The sequence below is a fragment of the Aquila chrysaetos genome, chromosome 4 (assembly GCF_900496995.4).
Source record: "Aquila chrysaetos chrysaetos chromosome 4, bAquChr1.4, whole genome shotgun sequence".
Taxonomy (NCBI): domain Eukaryota; kingdom Metazoa; phylum Chordata; class Aves; order Accipitriformes; family Accipitridae; genus Aquila; species Aquila chrysaetos.
This window is the reverse complement of record NC_044007.1, coordinates 40,856,604-40,873,349: the sequence shown is the minus strand read 5'-3', so window position 1 is coordinate 40,873,349 and position 16,746 is coordinate 40,856,604. Positions and strand designations below refer to the sequence as shown.

At 54.2% G+C, this 16,746-nt stretch overlaps 1 protein-coding gene and 1 long non-coding RNA gene across 9 annotated transcripts in view; both read left to right on the top strand.

Moving 5' to 3' along the window:
- Positions 1-1,379: 1,379 nt before the first annotated feature.
- On the top strand, positions 1,380-10,611 carry LOC115340510. 3 transcript variants are annotated; one of them, XR_003923080.1, is made up of 2 exons: positions 1,380-7,391; positions 7,885-10,611. It is a non-coding gene; the product is annotated as an uncharacterized LOC115340510 (long non-coding RNA). The 3 variants fall into 3 exon arrangements; XR_003923079.1 differs by having other exon boundaries at positions 7,784-10,611; XR_003923078.1 differs by having other exon boundaries at positions 7,690-10,611.
- Positions 10,612-13,777: 3,166 nt separating this feature from the next.
- The window catches only part of CHD7 (chromodomain helicase DNA binding protein 7), a 132,993-nt gene continuing 130,024 nt past the window's right edge, over positions 13,778-16,746 (top strand). For 4 of the 6 annotated variants that reach the window (XM_030011477.2, XM_030011479.2, XM_030011478.2 and 1 more), the window contains exon 1: positions 13,778-14,259. The gene's annotated coding sequence lies outside the window, so the exon portion shown is untranslated. Of the gene's footprint in view, positions 14,260-15,637; positions 15,774-16,423; positions 16,528-16,746 lie in introns of those variants that run through there. The other 2 variants (XM_030011474.2, XM_030011473.2) reach the window with 2 other exon arrangements.

Sequence of the window (16,746 nt, the reverse complement as noted above, 5' to 3'; positions counted from 1 at the left end):
TGTTGAGTTATTGTTGCTCACCAGATGTACAGAGGATCCGTTCAGGGTTGCAGTAGAGGAAAAGCTGCTACTGAAACTACTGCTTCGTGAGCCAAGGAATAAGCTTGCTTGCTGCAGGAAGGAGGAGCCCTCTCTCGTTACCTGGGTGCTGGGAGCCAGTCTGTTAGAGCCGTCTCCTCTTCCTGCTCCACACGGACCGGGGCGTCTCTCTGAGGTATGCAAAGCAGCAACGCGATACTCCCCGGGCTTATCGACCCCTATCAGCTGGATCTGCCGTTTGCTCCAGACTCCACCTTTGCTCGGAAGGCGCTTGCAATTCCATGAGGCAATTCTTCCTCGCGGCGCTGCGGCTTGTTACGACGACCATGTGCTCCTACCGTCAGCCGGGACAGAACGCGCAAAAAGCCTGCCCCGCTCTGCGTGTGCCCTAACTTCCCCTTTCCCCGGGCTGCCGGGGAACGCTGTTGCGCTTCGCACGCTTTCGCTCCCGCTATCCCGGCGGCGGCCACGGCCCGGCAGGGCGGGCGGCAGGGCCGAGCACCGCGGCCCAAGCGGAGCCGTCCTCCTCCCTCCCGCGAAGCGGCCAGACCAGCCGCCCCGCTCGGGCCTGCGCGGGGCACCGAGGGCCTGCCCGCTCCCCAGCCGCCGCCGGCGCGCCCGCAGGCGTGAGGTAAAAACCTGCCCGGTTGGCACCGAGGCCTCCGCGGCTGCTCCGGGGCCGATATGAACCTGCGTTACTTTGACTTAGCTCGGGCTGACTAGGAACAGGTCCGGAGTAACGTTCCATAAACACCTATTACACCGGAATAAATACGTCTGTGGCGAGCTTAGCCTGAACTGGGGGGCCGGGGGCGGCGGCGGGGGTCTCCGCCCAGGGCCGTCACGCCCGCCGGGCGGGCGGCACCGCCCCCGCCGCCACGCGGTGCGGAGGCCGGGGCCGTGACGCATCGCGGCCCGGGGCCGCTCCCGCCGGCCGGCAGTCGGGCTGGGGCAGCCGGGCTGGGGCAGCCGGGCCGGGGCGCTCTTCCCGCGGGGACCGGACCGGACCAGACGGGACGCGGCGACCCCGCTCAGCTCCGCGCCGGCACCGGGGGGGGGGGGGGGGGGGGGGGGGGGGGGGGGGGGGCGGGAGGGGCGGTGCTCCCCATTGGCCGGCGGCCGCGGCCAATCAGCGCGGCCGGGAAGTTGCCGTCAGGGGAAGGAAAGCCCGGCCGGGGTGACGTCGCGCGGAGCGGGCCGGTGGCGGGGGGGCGGGGCGGCCGTGGCCGCGGTCGCGCCTGTCGCCGCGGGAGGGGGCGGGGCGGGGGTTCCCCCTGGGGGGCGGGGTGGGAGGGGGCGCTCGGCGGGGAGGCGGTGGGGGAGGGCCGTGCCGTGCCGTGCCGTGCCGGTGGCTCCCCTCGCAGCGGGGGGGGGGGGGGCGGCCCGGCCCGCCGCCTGAGCGCGGCCGTCGCCACGGCAACCCTGCGTCCCGCGGGGGGAGGGGCGCAGGTAGCGGGCGGCGGCGCGGGCGGGGTCCGGCCGCCGTTCCCCCCGCCGCCGCCCCGTGAGGCGCCTGTCGGCGGCTGCTCCCTCTTCCCCGGGGCAGCCGCCGCCTGTCCGCCCCGCTGCCCCGGCCCCAGCCCCGAGGGGCCTCCGCGGGCGGCGCGGGCCGCCTGGGGTCCGGCCGGCGGGGCTGCGGGGGGGAGGGCGGTGCGCTGAGGCGGTTGTTTGGCGGCGGCCCTGGGCTGGGAGAGCGGCCGAGGGGAGCCGAGGCGTTGGGGTGCCTTTCCTCATGTCGGCGGAGCTTCTCCCCGGGCGTGTGCGTGCGGTGCCCGGCGCAAACTCGGCTGGGACTCCCGGGGGAGTTGCGGTGACGGTAGATGACGGTAGATGACGGTAGCGCGAGGACACGGGTCCTGTGCAGGCTGCGTCAGGCGAGCCCCTCAGGAGGTGAGGGGTTGCTCGCGCTTGGCGGCGGGAAGGCGCCGCGAAGGAGCGCGGCCGAAGCCCGGTCCGGCGAAGAAGGGTGAACCTGAGAAGGTGAGGTTTCCTCCCAGAGCTAGAGCGCCGAGAAGCCTGAGTCGTCCTCCCCAAACTGAGGGGAGCCAGGGGCACAAAGTCAGGTCAGCGCTTTGTGCGTGGAATCCGATTCCCTCGGCACGACGATAACCGTGGCAGCCGTCGGCGTATTGAAGCCAGGCCGCTTCTTCGGACCGTCCGGGGGACTTCCCTTAATGTTGTGTTTGCCTGTTCAGCGAAGGCGTTCTGCAGGCAGCCTCGCTGGCGGTGAGCGTTCTCCCCTTGCTGCGCGAGTGTGGAGCCGCGCTGTTGTGCGAGCACAAGGAGGTGTGTGTGGGGGGCTGACTTCAGCAATAAAATGACTCCCCGCAATCTGGGGCTGGGTTTCTTGTGGTCGCTGCAAGGGCAACGCAGCCTGCTGCCCTCCCCTTCCCCCTGCCCGACCTCCTGGGAGCCCGTCACAGAGTCCTTCCTCTGACCCAGCTCCAGCTGAAGCGTTGCTGACCTGTGTGTTGTGGTACCTAGCCAGCTCTGTGACTGGCTGCTTACGGTAAAGACACGATACGGCTATTCTGCTTAGAAAAATAGTAGGAAATTTGAGGTTTTTAACTTCTTTGACTGCGTTTTTAATGCTATCTCCAAAATAATTTCAACTTCTTGAGTTAAAAAGTTACTGCAGCGGAGGAAGAACACGTTCTTTCACTTTATTTTTGTACTCAGCAAAATGAAGGTGAGAAAAGAAGCGGTGAAGGCAAATATTTTGATCTTTAACTGGTTAGACAATTGAACTTTTATGTCTGTAAATGTTTTCACAACATCAGCAACAAGTAAACATTTTTACTGTCGCCTATTTTACTTGTGAATGCAGCAAGAATCTATCTGGATTGTACATGCCTTCTGTACTGATACTGGCTTTAATTTTAGTATAAACTAGACTGGCCTCATCTAGAGAAAAAACAATGTAGAGAAAATCAAAATTCCCCAGAAAGTCAACTTTTCATTAATTGAAGTCTTCTGTGGACGATTCCATACTAAATGTGGTACTTAGACAGTAAAGTTACATCTTGAAGGATAAAATAATGTTTTCTTTTTGCTCTAAATCTTAAAACTCAATGAAGTGCTTAGAAGTTGACAGTGGGCATAGTCAGTATTTGCCTGGACAACTCCTTCAGTTTTAATTTGCTTTTTGGACAGGTAGAGTACACCGCAGGCATGCCTGGACATTTGGCCCTTCTGAGCAGTTTGTCATTGAGGAGGCAGATAGCTAAACTGTAAACTCAAAGCAAAACCGTTTCAACACTCACAGATGAATACCTCTTCTCCTTTTTTGACCTCCTCATGTCCCTATTTTAGGTGTGTTTAAAGAAATGGAGAAACGTATTGTATGCAATGCATGCTTTTAGGTACACACTAATAGTATGTATACATTGAAATACTATTTAATAGAAAAGTAAGCACCATCTGAAGAGCACATAAGCCTAATTGATTCCAGACACAACCGGCCTGGGTTTTTTTTTGTCTTATTCCAGCTTTCTGACCTTGTAAAAATTATCTTGATTGTGTTGTACCAAAACAAGGCCATGATCTTGCAAAAACTACCACGTGTGCTAGTGCTCAGAAGTACCAAGTAAAGCACTGTGTGCGGAACAAGTGTCGACAACATTAGGCCCCAAGTTCGTTTGTTTGTTTTCCTTTGCTTACATCTAATCATGATGAAGCAATAGTCTCACTTCTGCTAAAAGCTGAACCTGGGTTTTCGTTTTTAAAGGAGGTGAAAAATGGGTAGTAAAACTTATGGTTTGGGGTGAATGATAGGTTTTAAATTCTTAGAGCAGTTCAAGCTACTGGGATTTTAGGGCATTTAGACTAGGGTAAAGAACAGTGAGGGTTTAAAAATAGTATCGCCTGTAATTTTTTCAGTACTTGGGGTGGGGGGGGGGTGTAGTGGTATCTTTGTTTTTCAGAAGATTGTTTCTAGGGATTGGTAGGAAAGTTTAAGGACTTACTGGCTTTGATGATAACCCTTGTGTTACCGTTGTGACTTTGTATAAACATGTAAAAAAGACCTAGGACAGCACAAAGTGTTAGATGTGCTGCTGTCTTTGGCACTGGAGAACTTCTGAGTGTAAGTATATTTTCTGCTTGACAAAAATCCGAGGCCCACGTACACTGATCCTTTTATTGCAATAACTGCTTCTCCTATTTGGGAACCTGCAGCTTGCTAGCCTTGAATCTCTGTGAAGAGTTGTGACAGAGAAATGTCTTTCCAGCATGTTGAACTGAACAGATGATCCCTCTCTATTTCTCTGAAGGCTCTCCCTTTGTTTTTTTCAGCATCAAGAATGAACTATGTATTTGTGCCTTTGTCAGCAAGGCTCCCATGGGGCAATCCTTGTAAGCACTGGGATTGCCTGTTCCGTAGCAAGGAGGCTTATAAAAAGCAATTCCAGGTGGAAGTGGGCCTTTTCCTGCTCCTCCCTCTGTCCTGCTGCAATTTCCTTGTCATCCAGGCCCTGAGAACTGCCTGCCTTTCAGACTAAGCTGCAAATGTAAAAGAGTTGTGGTCAGTTGATCAAGATAGTAGAATATCTACCTTTACTTATGTTGATTCATTGATGTTCTGGGGAGTTTCCTTGTATATAATGTAGCACATCAACTTGCGGTGGTCATACAACAGCAAATGTAACTTAAAAAATTAAGCCTACCTCTAAAGAAAATGAGCAGCTTTTATGCATCATTAAATTTTGTTTCTAAGAAGTTGGCATCAGTACGGCTGCCATCGTGTTTGGGCTTTTTAGCTCCCTTGCCAACATTTCGTATTTCCCTACAGAATGCAAGGTGGACGTGGTGTGTGGCAAGTTATTTATTACATTTAAAAAATGACAGCATCTGCAGTGTTCCGACTCAAAAGTCATGTAGATAACCTACTACACCAAAGATTAAACGATGAATATTAGTGCTAACATTGTATCTGTTGTCTTTACCTTCTAGCAACTGTTTTATAACTTTTCTGCTAAGTTGTAGACAAGCTTCAGGTAAAACCCTGCCGCCTCAGAAGCCGTGATATAATCTCTGCTCTGAGTGCAAAAAATACGGCATGTTCTAGCTTGCATCTTTTTAAGAGAGAGAACAGTTGGTCCATTGCTTAAAAGTTGTGCCATTCAGTGCAGTGCTGCTTAAGTGTGCGGCCCATGAAGTGTGACCTGTGGCGTTATGGATGCAGTGCACATCCCCTCCCTCCTCTGCAACCACAGGATGAAGACATGAGGTCTTTCTGTCTTAACTGAAATAAGCAAGTTCTGTTCATCTGCCAAGAATGTACAAGTAAATATAATGATTGTGTAAGTTGCTTGTAATACCTAAGGTATAAACAAACGTGTGCATAGGAAAGGTAAGTTTCTGGCAGGTTTCCAGGGGAGTTCCCTCAGCGCTGCAGAACTGAGGCATTCCTCTTTAAGGATAAGACAAATGTTAGATATTTATGCAAGACGGAAACAGAAAAGGTGCAGGATGGAGGGATACAAAGTGAGGTGTCTGCTGGTGGTGGTGGTACTTTTAACGCTGACCTGTGGCTCTAGATTTATTTCCTCACGATTGGCACTGAGTGGTATTGAACACCTCTACTTTCAAATCACATCAGCACAAATGACAAGTACGCAGCATCTCGTGGAATTGGATCTAGCATGTCCCCTACAAAATGTACGCATGAAGTGAGGTGTTCCTTTACCTGTGAGTTGGTATTACCAGAGTACATTTTGTTAAATTCAGTTTTAGTATTTGTAGGGTTCAATTAATGGTGCGTTGGTCTAAATACTTGGATGATCAAACTCTACTTAGCCAGGCAGTTGTTTCTTTTCTTGCAGTGAGCTGCTGCGCAAGGGATACGCACTCGGCTGGATTGTGAGAAACTGTGAAGATCGCACAAGTAAGTTTAAGTCCTTACGTGTTTGCTGACTGTATCTCACACTTCTTGCATGTCCCAGTACTCACAATAATTATTGCAGGCTACAGCATGAGTGTGTTACCCTTTTCCTCCATATTATGCTGTTTCCATAGAGTATTGATTCATATTCAGAGTTTTGGTCCTTCCCTTTATGCTTTCTGTCCCAGCAAAATGAAGACCACAGCTGGCAACTCCGCTACTCTGTTGCAGCAGAAGTCTTCCATAAGCTTTAAACTTAACTATGTATGAGAGCGTTTTCTAGGGGTGGGTCTGAAATGGCGGAAGGAACAATTTATTTTACTTTTTCTCTGTATAAATGTACAGTGATTTTATGTATGTCCCCGTGTGCTTCTGAAACCAAATTTTCCATGCACACCTTTCTGGAGAGAGAAAGGACAAGATAGGGAAAGAGACAGAAGAGACGCTGCCAATTACTTTGCTGTAAGGCACCAAGATACTACTCTGATAAATCTGCCGTAAGGAAACACAAAGAATAGTATGGATTGATGTAATGCAGAGCACGTTTAGGAAACGTCTCAGTTACACCAAGCTGGGAGGATGGTGACCACTATGGATGATCAGAAATCAAAATGAACTTAGTAAATGCAAAAGTGAAAACAATCGTCAATTTCTTGGAGAAATCAAGGTAGATGGTAAATGGGGAGTTTGTAGAGAATCACTAACAAAATAGCAATGGACAATGCGCTGCCTTTGCAAAATGCAATGCTCTCTTAGGATTTATCAATAGGTGGCATATGTAAGTCATAGTGAAAGATGTAAAGATGATTCCACTAAGAGCCGGTAAGGCCTCAACTGCAGTATTACCTTTGGTTTCATGTTCTGTGCTGAAAAATAAAGTACAGGACAGGGCAAGAAAACAAAGAGATGTAGAATATAAAAGGAAATGGTGAAGGAAGGGAGGATGTTGAGCCTGAAAAGTGATTTTTAGAGGGAATTGGATAAATTTTCCGATGTGCAAAAGGTTGAAAGAGGTTTGATCAACTGTTTTTGAATGCTGGGGGAAAGATGAGATAAATCAGATCTGTACAGAGGGAAAATGTCTCAGATTGGATATTAGGAGGGTGGGAGTATGATTTAAATTGGGTATTAGGAGAGTGGCAGGGAGAGGCAACAACAACTTTTAAATCGTTATAGTGAAATACCAGAACAAGCTACTTAGGAAGTTCGGGTATCTGCTTCACGGAGGGTTTCTAAGAACAGGTTAGACAAACATCTGTTGGGGATTGTCTGGGGCTACTTTATCCTGTCTTTGTGCGGCCGGGGGACACCAGATGGTCTCTTCAGATCCCTCTCAGTCCTCTTCCTAGAAGTTTACCAAGCAGGGAGGGGAGTGGACCTGAGCTTAATGAGAAAACGGTATCATCCCATTAGTTGATCCTCTTTCAGAATAGAAAAAGAATCAGAGAGAAACTACATCTAACTTAACTATGTAAGTAAATGGATTTTATTTTTTTTTAATTGGGGTTGACTTGCAACTTTATGAAGCATTTACAAAAAAAATACATGGAAAAGTTATAAAACTTTATACATGGGTTTAAGGTGTTCCTTACTGCATTTGTAGTGTAACAGTTTAAAGAAACAATTTTAAACACATCTTTTTCTCGATGAATGTAAGTAGCAAAAATGCCAAGTTTATAATTATTTTTCAAGGATATTATAAATGTGTGTTTGGCCGTGGGTTTTGAATTGCCTCCCATTTTAAAACAAGTAACGACAAACATGCATAGGTATTTCTGACCGTGTCAGAGAATGTCACACCTGGGTGCTCCTTGCATGTGCAAACCCAGGAAATAATCGTGATGGATCCCTCTTGCTCCCCAGTCCACAGAAGGCACAAGTTATTCAGTACCTGCTCTGAAAAATCTTGTCTTGAAGGAAAGCTGAATGGGAACGTGAAAGTCGGCGCCTTGCTTCCTTGGCAGGTGAACTCTGCGACTGCAGTGGCGTTTCCCTCCCTCCCTGCCTCCCCTGGGCTGTGCGTTGGGAAGTTCCAGTGAAATATAGCTGCTGTGGAAAGTCCTGCTCACAGCGAGGAGACGTGACCTCTCGGCGAGTCAGATCCAATTTTACAGGCGGCTCTGAGTCAGGGTGGAGCCCGTGAACTGAACTTTGTATTTAAGAAGGAAGTGATGTTGGTGGCAGCTTGTGTTGCTAAGCAGATGAGTTGCCGTATTTTTATGTCAGCTGATAGTTTCGTCGGGTGTGTGACTTCATTCTTAGATATGAAGCCTTCCATTTATTAAGGACAAAGGTCAGAAATTGTCAGCGCTGTGATAGCTGTGTCTCTCCATATAAGAAGAGGCACGTTCTAGTGAGCCGCCAAAGATGGAAATGGGAGCCCTTAATGCTGCTTCTGCACGGTGAAAACAAAACCGACCGTGAAACTGTCAGTTCATGTCACAGTCCAAGAGCAAACATCCTCACGAGCAGGGATGCTGTGGAGTAGGTCAGTTCCCTGGTGTTGCTCCATTTTTACAAGAACTCGCTACTGTTCCTGGTTAAAGAGGTGGCCTGTGTAACCGAGTGTCTTCAGTAGTAATGGGAACTGGGGGGCTGAGGCGAGCAGTCGGGCGCTGGCCTGTTAAATCAGAATTTAGATGGAAAGCTAAGCGATCCTGCCTCTTACTTTGGTAAACTAAGCAGTGAGTCTGTTTGGGAAGGAGAGCGAGTTGTTTATCGCCTCTGTGCTGCTGGCACTTCAGTGGGTGCTGCCTTCCAGCTGTACAGATAGTCACGGGTAAGTGGCAGTACCTGGGCAGTGTGTCCGAAAGACTTGAGGGGGAGAATGCCGGCAGGTTCGGGGCAGCTGCCCACAACTATGTGCGTACCCACGCAACCCACAGTGACGAGTCACGGTGTGCTGTCTCGGGTGGCATTTCCACCTACCTATTCCCTCCTTAAAGTCTTTGGTTACGTCCTTAAGTTAGCCTTGAGAGAGCTACATGTTATCCTTGTTCTGAGAGAGATTACTGTATCAGAAAACTTCCACAGAAGAGAATGAATTTTGGGAGTAGTATTAATTATTCTTCTTCTTGTTGAATTCCCAAGGGTGAGGCGGGGGGAACACCGACGTCCCTCAGAGAGCTTTTGCTCCTGTAAGGCCTGGCAGCTGAGTGGCATCTGGACACGAGCTGCCGGAGCTTGCTGCCCCTCTGCTTTTCTGGTTCAGTTCCTCAGCTGAGGAGTTCCCTGCCACAGAAGTGGCTGTTTGGGCTAGTTCCAGCTTTTGTCACTCCGGCTGGCCTGAGTTTCAAGAAAAAAAAAAAAGAAAAAAAACCCCAGCCCACACAAGTGTCTACCCTGGCTTGCCCTCTGTTCCCTTAGCTTTTTGGTGCCACAGGGTGGCTCCTTGTAGCACTTGTATTTCTAATGCTTTTAGCTTTTCAGCTGAAATCGTTAAGGTTGTTCTTTCTGATAGGAGTCTACTGCTTCCTGGTACTAACCAAAATCCACGTGTTCTCGGTATTTCAGCGTGCTCTACGTTGGTGAACAATTTCTTCTAAAAAAGGAGTATTACTTTCCTTTAGCATATGGCATATCATTGTCGTCTGTACCCTTCTGGCCGCTTCACCCTCTCAGTCTCGTGTGCTTCCATTGCTGCCTTATTTTTGAGAAACTTTGAGTAAAACTGGCACTTGTGAAAGAAAAAGAAACTGTTTGTCTTTTTCGCTTCATTTGGCCGAAACAATGTTCAGAGATGAATAAAACGTGAGTGTGTGTCAGGGTCGTGTGATTCCAGAGCCACTTCGCACTGATCGTGGGACAAAACATGATGCCTTAGCTCATCTGAGGCCGTGAAATGGCATCCGGAATACCAAGCCTGAAGTGCTTGGAGGGCAGCTACTCCAAGCACAAGCTTGGGTTCCTGGTGCAGTTCCGCATCTCTCCTTGCACAAACAGAAGTAAAAGAAAGGCTGTGAGATGAGAGGTTGTTGAGGTTTGGGTACATCTGTGCAGAATTTCCTTGAGAGCTGCAAGTTCCTTCATCAAAGCAAAAAAGCCTTTTGGAAGAAGGCAGCGGCAGCTGGAGGGTATGGCACAGGCACGGGTCCTTCCTGTCGGCACCGATGCACGGTTTGGACCATCGGAGTGCTGAGCAGGCGGATGTAGTTAAGAGGGCTTTTCTCAAGCAGGGTGGGCTGCTGCGAGGTCTCTGTGCGCAGTCCTCGGCATTAGCAGCTCTCAGACAAGCCACGTAGCTGGACTGGGTTGTCAGGAATGAGGCGCAGACTGCTGGGGCCTTGTGGCCCCAAGGCCTACCTGTGCAAGTCTCGCGTGGGGACTCGGCACCGTGAGGTGTCACCTGCTGCCTTCAGAAGTGACAACATCTGGACCTTAAGACCACATTTCACTGTACCTGTCTGTTAAAACAGATGCTGGTTCTTCAAAGTCTGCTGAATAAATAAGCTTCCTTTGTATCTTCATGTGATACTAAATCATTTGCATTTTGTAATACTGCTGTTTTAAAACGGATGTAAATGCTACTCGGTAGTCTCTGTGTTGTACTTCTTATGGAGTACATTAACTTATCTCTGTGTAATTATGCCTGTCATACACAGTGACTTGCTCAGCTTTGTCCAAACTATCCCCACCTTGAAAGTTTACATAGTTAGGTAAAGTGTAGCAATTCATTGGGGTTTTGTTGGTACGTGTAGCCTTGCTCTGCAACTGCTGTTGAAATTCTCAGCCATTAATGCAAATTCTTTCTAATCTGTGAGCCAAATGGCTGCCTACATCAGATGGATTACTTTGTCCCAACAGCGTACAAAGGGTTGGGTGGCTACAAGTGAATTTTCATCCCTGTCATCTCTTGGATATTTTAATAAGCTGTTACCAGTAAGGTTAATCATGAAGACTGCCATGTTGCCGTTTCCTCGCTCTGCTACGGAGCTGCAAAGTGCTTGTTGGTAACTTGGGGAGTTAGGATTTTCTCTTTGGGGACTGGCTGAAGCACGAGTTAAGGTTTCAAAACTTTTTCCTCCGTAGCGACCGTCGAGTACGCATGTGTGTGGACACGTGCTGCACCTGGACTGCATCCCACCTTGGAGTGGTAAAACCCCTGCAGCGCTTTTCCTTACTCCATTTCCCTTCGTGGCTGAGGAGTTGGAGAGTGGCGGTAATTCTCCCCATTCTGTCAAAGTGCCATTTGCGGATTCTGTTTCTTCTAAGGTTGGAAAACGTTGGGAGACTCCTTTCGCATTTTTATTACCCAAGCAGTAAGCCAGCTGATTTCATAGGCCATGGCCTGAGGATGATTTGTGGGACCCAAGGAGCTGGTTCTGTGCCTTCAGCAAGAGGCATGCACTAGAGGCAGGGGCATTTTTTTTTTTTTTTTCCCTTGGAACAAACATTTAACTAAGCACCTACACGTGTCCCCCCTCATTACTGGTGCCATACTGGTGCCAAAAGTATACTACTTTTTTAAAGAAATGCTGCATGTCTTTGATTGTCTTACCCTGTCTCTACGATATTCTTTAAACACTTTTCATGCTCGGAAGCTTTGCAATCTGATTTCTGCTCAACAAGAAACTGAAACAAGTTTCTAGGGGGAGCAGCGAGGCTGCTGGCGGTTGGTCTCAGAATGAGTTTCTCCTGCCCCTAAATCTTGGAGAACTTAAATCTTTGAAAGCAAGGGGAGTTCCAGGCTGGTTTGCGCTACGCCAGGGTGCTTGGCTGCCAGATTAGGGGCGCAGTTAAATGATACGCACAGAAAAACAGACTTGCGGGTAAGTGTTTCTAGGCTGTTTACTCTCTGGTCTGTCAACATACTGCAAGAGAAAACTGAAACTGATTACATTTAGTAACTTGGGAGGATACCTGTGTAGGGTTTGGGTTGTTTTGGGGTTTTTTTTTGTTGTTTTTTTCCCCACAAAGTAGAGAAATGCACATTAAAAATAGAACGATCGTAAACTGAGCAAATTTGGTGAAGGTATACTTGGGGCATGTGCTGCTTCAAAGTTTTTTTTAAACACTATTTCCACTTGCTATTTTTAACTTTATGGAAGACCACGGTGAAGAACAGGGAACGTATTATACCGCACCGTCACGTGCTGTCAGCTTTTCAAGACGTTTTTCAGTTGAAAGCATGGGACAGCGTCACCTCCCCGGTCGCTGGCCCCTCTCTGCGTGACTGCACGGGCCCGGCTGCACGGGAGGAGGTGACGCCTCTCTATCCGCAAACTGGCCCTTCTCCCGAAAAGGTGCTTTCCCCCTAAACCCAAGAGAGACTGAGTAGGCCAGACACGAACGACACGACGCGGGAGAGTTTCAGACTTCCTCCGGAGAAGCCTGAAATGTTTCTGTGGCTGTAGCGGCCCTCACGGCCGCAGCACTGCCGCGGATGCCTGGATCGACGACCCAAGAAGCGAGCGGAGCTTTTGACATCCACATTGTCCGGGTCCAGCTCCCGGCTTGGTAACTGCGTGCTAAGAGACCGTAGAGCAAAACCTGTGCGAGATCCTGTGAAGAGGCCTTCTCCCTTTCCCACGGAAGAGGTACGAGTGTGGGTGCAGCACGCGGCCCCCCGAAAAGGCGCGGAGGGACCAGGAGGGGGAGGGTGCCCCTGCTCAGCAGCACATGACCTTTGTTTTCCCTTCTCCAACCTGCTACAAACAATGATGGTAAAAAGTTATCTCGTCAAATGACTCGCTGAAAATTCCTGTAATGCAGAGTGTCTTTACACTGGGTTTACATTTAATCTCTTTATACTTTTAAGACGCTTATTTAGTTTCCAGAGCGATGCAGGGAAGACCGTTAAGCGTGCTACTGGTAATCACTTTTTGGTGGGATTTGTCCAATTTACTTACGGAATGAGTTTGTTTCGGTTTGTATCACGACTTTGAAGGTACGCCTTACAAACACGACAGCGGCAGGGCTCGGCGGCCATCCCGGTCGCGGTGCCGGTGCCGGCGCGGCGGGGGCAGAGCGGCCCCGCCGGGACGGGGGCGCTGCCGCGGCGGGCAGCGCTTAATGGCCGCTTCCCTCGGAGAACCCGACCCGCTGGGGACAAAGTCCACCCGAAATCGCCGGACTCGAGCGATCCTACCCCCTGCGCCCGCCCCGCCTCGCCTCGCCCCGGCTGCCGGGAGGAGAGAGGCGGGCGGGGGCGCGCTGCTCGGCCGGGGACCGGGGCCGGGGGCCGGGGCAGGCCGCGGGGGGCCGGGCAGCCTGCCGGGGCGCCTCTCGGTTTCGCTTCGCCGCCGCGTTTGGGAAGTTTGAAGCGCGGCAGTGACACAGTGACACCCACCCCACGCCCCCGGGCTTCACCGGGAGTTTCCCGGGACGGGACGCGCCGCGGCGGCCGGGCCCGGCGCTGACCCCGCGGAGCGGGGCTGCACCCCACCCCACCCCCCCCCCCCCCCCGCCCCCGGTCACCGGCAGACGGGGCGGAGCGGCGGGGGAGGCGCACGGAAGACGCCGTGCCCCGCCGTGCCCCGCGCCTCGTCCCCCGCCCCGCGGCAGCGCTTCCTCGCCCGGCGGCGGCGGCGGGAGCCCCGGCGGGGCGCTGGCGGGCCGGGCGGCGGGGAGGTTAGTGACCCCCGCCCCTCCCCCGCCCGGTGCCGGGGTTTTGTTGTGGTTTTTTTTTTCCTTCTCCCTTCCCTCTTTTTATTTTCTTTTTTTTCCTCATCGTCGTCGCCCCCCCCCCCCCGTCCCTCCCCGTTGCATAAATTATGCCGGGCGGGGCGGTGACGTCGCGGGGGGCGGGGCGCGCGGCGGCGCTCGCCCCCGGGGAGGGGGCGGTGTCGGGGGCGCGCCTTGTGGCGGCGGGCGGAGGGAGGGAGGGAGGGAGGGGGGAGGCGGGGGCGGGCGGGCGCAGGGGGCGGCAGCCGCGGCAGCCGCCTGGCTGGCTGGTGTCGCGCTCGGCTCGGCTCCGGCGGGCGCGCTCGCTCGCTCGCTCGGGAACTATCGGATTAAACTTGAATCGAGTGAAATTACACAAAGGAGCGAAGCGGAGCCGGGACCCGGCGGAGACCCCGAAACTACCCGAGACCCGCGCTGACCCTTCCTCTCCCTCCCCTCCCTTCCACCCCTCCTTCGCCCGCCCGCCCCGGCCAGGGATCCCCCTCCTCCCCTCTTAGCCCAGCCCCGGTGCGAGCGAGCAACTCCGTGCGTGCGTGTGTGTGTGTGTGCGCGACCCGCACCCCGCCTCGCCCCCCCCCCACCCCCCCCCCCCGGCCGGCGGCACCCAACTCCGGAGCGTGTCCCCTCCTCCTCCCCGGCCCCTCGGCGGAGGGCAGCGAGGGAGCGAGCGGGGGACACCGGTCCCCGACGGCCCTCGACGGCCACGCACCGGCCCGGTGAGTGACCCCGCACCTCGCTGGGCGCGGAGGGAGGGAGGGAGGGAGGCAGGGGAGAGCGCCGGCCATGGAGCCGGGGACCCGCGGCAGGTCTCCGTCCCCGGCGGCGCGGCGGGGCGCGGAGCGGGGGTGCTCGCTGCCGGCGGCGGCCAGGGGTGGGGGGGGGGGGGGGGGGGGATGCTGCGCCCGGCCGCGGCTCCGGGCGAGGCGGGGCGGGGGGGGGTTGGTGGGGGGGTGGTGTCTCAGCGGGGCACTTCCCCGGGTGTAAATGGCTTTTTGTTGTGCTGCGGCCGGCCGGCAGCCTGCCTCGCCTCGGGGGAGGGGAGGGCACCGGGGAGCCGGAGCGGCGGCGCCCCTTCCCCTTCCCTTCTTCCCCTCCCCGTCGTCCCCCCCCGCGCTCCGCTCCGCAAGTTTGGAGGGTGACTAAAAATCCGGGAAAAGTTGAGCGAAACTGCGCGGCGGCGGGCGGGGGCGGTGGGCCCCAGCGCCGGCCGGGATGGCCGCGGGAGCGCTTCCCCCGCTGACCACGCTGACGGCTCCCGGCGGCCGCGGCGGCACAACAAGCGCTAACAAAGTGAGGGCGCTTCCCCGCCGCGCACGGCCCGGCCCGGCCCGGCACCGCCCCGCCCGCCCGCCGCCGCGCTCCCCGCTCCGCGCCCGGCACATGGGTCGGCGGGGCCGGGGCCGGGCCGCGGCGGGGGCACCCCCAGCGGAGGCCGGGCGGTGGGTGGCGGCGGGCGGCAGGAAGGCGGGCGGGGAGGGAGGAGGAGGAGGAGGGAGGCGGGAGCACGAGGTGCCGCTCCGGCCGCCGGTGCGCACGGCGGGGGGAACCGTCCTGCCCCGGCGGCGGGAGGGGGCAGGGGGCGGCCGGCGCTCTCCGGCGGCCGGAGAAGAAAGGGGAGCGGGGGGCAGGGAGGGAGGGGGCGGCAAGGGAAGGGAAGGGAGGACGCTACCTCAGGCCGCCGGAGCGGTGCCGGCGGACGCCGCATAATAGGGGCTTCACCCCGCCGGGCACCTCGCTCCGCCGGCGCGGGGCCGGCCGCGGGCCGGGGCGGGCGGGTGCCGCCGCCGCCGCGCACATGGGGCCGGGGTCGGGCCCGGGGCGCTCCCCCCACCCCGGCACACCCCCCCCCACGTCCGTGTCCCCCCCCCACCCCCGCCCCGTTCCGGGCCATTTTGAGGGTGAGCGGAAAAAGGTGGTTTGAGGCCAAGCGGTCAGGGCGGACGGGGGGGGGGGGGGGTTCGGCGAGCGGCGCGGAGCGGGTCCGGCGGCGGGCGCTGCGTGCGTGGAGCGGGCAGCGCGTGTGCGCGCGTGTGTGTGTGTGTGCGTGTGCGGTGGCGGGGGGAGGGGGGCAGGGTTGTTAGTGAGTCTCAGGGAGAAGGCGCTGCAGGCAATGAGCAGCCATCATTACATTGCCTTCGTTTATCCCGGTAGCGTTACATCAGGGGGACGCGCTCCCACGCCGGGGGAGCCCCTCCGGGCGGGCCCCGCGCCGCCGGACCGGCCTTCGCGGGTGGGTGTCGGGGGCGGGGGGGCGCGGAGGGGGGTGTGTGGGGGTCGGGGTGCCTGGGAAGGGGGTGGCGGCTGTGGGGCACAGGCTGGAAATGGAGCCGGCTTCCTCGGCTCACTCCTACAGCCCGCTCACGCCCGGGCTTAAACTAGTTGTTTTTTAAACAGACAATGGACAAAAGGAAAGTAGCGATGCCCGGGAGTTCCCTTCCCATCGCCGGGGGCCGCTCGGCGCGCCGCGCAACTCTCCCGCACTTACCCACTTTCTGCCTTTGTTTTCGTTTGGGAAGGGACTGAGCGTGCCTTCCAACTACAGAAAAGGGCGATTTTTTCATTTGCGAGAAGCTCTTTCTCCCCCCCCCCTCCTCCCCCCCCCAGCCACTTGGTCTTTCGTGGATTTTTGGCTCGGGCAATATCAGAATAACCTCGATGCAATAAGTTTGTTTCTGTGTCGATGTGCGTCTTGATTTTACTTTCATCAAAGCAGATCGCGAGCTGTGTTTATCCTAGAAGATGGCTTTCGGGAGAATGTGTTTGCCTTTTTTTTTTTTTTGTTATTCATTTTTCTTTTTTTCTTTTCTCGTGGTATGTGGGACTAGCGGAGGTACAAACAAGCAAGTTGAACAAAAAATGTTTCTGTTCATTTCCTCACAGATCATCCATTCTAACGACGGCAAAAAAATCTTAATGACTATGACCTTAGCAGCATGGGTAGCTGATTTATTCCAATTATAAATCCCGTTAGTTTGCGGTAATGTGTGAGTATCAATATATAATTCATATTAAAAAGCATGATCGGTAATTACTATTTTTTTTATTTTTTATAAAAGTTGAAATCCATCGTTTTCCAATAAGGGTGCTGCATCTGTCGCTTGGAGTGTTTTTGTCTCGCTGTTGCACAACAGAGGCTCTCTAGTCTTTAACCTAAAATGGCAGCTTTAATTTGACTGGGGCCCATTCATTGACAATGATAATAA